Source organism: Trichechus manatus, unplaced genomic scaffold, assembly GCF_000243295.1.
Source record: "Trichechus manatus latirostris isolate Lorelei unplaced genomic scaffold, TriManLat1.0 scaffold00019, whole genome shotgun sequence".
NCBI lineage: Eukaryota > Metazoa > Chordata > Mammalia > Sirenia > Trichechidae > Trichechus > Trichechus manatus.
Genome location: NW_004443955.1, coordinates 5725977 through 5727200, shown reverse-complemented (window position 1 = coordinate 5727200; position 1224 = coordinate 5725977). Strand labels below are relative to the sequence as shown.

Here is a 1224-nt window from a genome sequence, read left to right as displayed (position 1 = left end):
AGGGACTTGACTGCTTTCAGCTCCATGCCACAGAAAGCCATGATCACCTTAATCTCCTTAAAGGGAATGTAGGCATAACTGCTGCCTTCCACATGAGGAAAGATCATGGTTCTTGACAGTTGATTGGAAGCGTGTAGATTTGTCATAAGACTCGTGCTCTGTGTTGTATCGCTAGGGATCCACTGATGGTTGGAAAACAGGAGGAAATGGGTTTCCTCTGTTTTGATTTGGTTGGCATCAGCTATATTGGGTCTAGTAATGGTCCAAGTGTCACATCCGACAGTAATGAGACCACAGAAGTTTCTAGGAGAAGTGTTGGCACAATCTACAAGTGTAGATTTTATGAGTGTCCTGCCAGCGGACTTGTAGATTGCAAGTTTTGCAGGAAACTTGGTGCCATCTACTGGGAGATTCCATGCACTGGATAATTTCTGTGGTTATGGACATGGCTTTCTTCAATTGATCAGCCAAGGACAAACATCGAAAAGACTCTTCTTGTGCGAGATCCCCTGAAAATTGTTTGTGTCACTGGAGACCACTAGGGCTCCTCGTTACATTGCACCCTTCTTGCTTACTGTCACTGGTCAGCAGTGTCTCTACTGGGTTGCGTGTGGGTGTCTCGATTTTTCCATAGCTTTGGAAATATGTGGGAAAGACCACAGCCATAAGAAATGAACTTCCCCTCGTTGATCTTGTCTTACTGCTTTAACATTACAAAATGCTTTATGTTGAGGTTGATCTCTGTCGTCCTACTTTCCTAGGGGTCAGTTCAGCCCCACTGGAAACTGAAAGACAATGTGTGAACACGCATCAGGTGTGATTCCGAGCTGACAGGAAGACATCAGTGGTAAGCGTCTTAAAGTCTCAGGGGATTTTTACCTGGGAAGTGACATTTCTCGGGTCATCATGACACCTAAACTTGTCTTGAAGACAGATGATGACATAAAAATCATGCTCAATAGCATTACGCTGAAGCCCAGAGGAAACCTCTTTTAGGCCAACCTTATTTATCTCGGTACAAGTGGACCCCCATTTGGATGTCTTCCACCTCCACAAGTGAGCAAAAGCCCTAAGTGACTGACGACCGTCCGGCTCATTCCTTGGCTATTTTCCTGTCTTTTTGACTTATAAAGACCTGCTGCTCAGAAACTCAGCATTTCAAGGCATCAAGGTGAGTGATTTAACGTGCTTCTGCCTGATCCCCTACTACCCTCGGACAAGAAA

General features: G+C 45.0%; 1 non-coding gene across 1 annotated transcript; it reads left to right on the top strand.

Annotated features, from left to right (window-relative positions):
• Nucleotides 1-898: 898 nt before the first annotated feature.
• Nucleotides 899-978, top strand: LOC111819850 (small nucleolar RNA SNORD115). The gene has a single exon (XR_002823424.1). It is a non-coding gene; the product is annotated as a small nucleolar RNA SNORD115 (small nucleolar RNA).
• The last annotated feature ends 246 nt before the right edge of the window (nt 979-1224 follow it).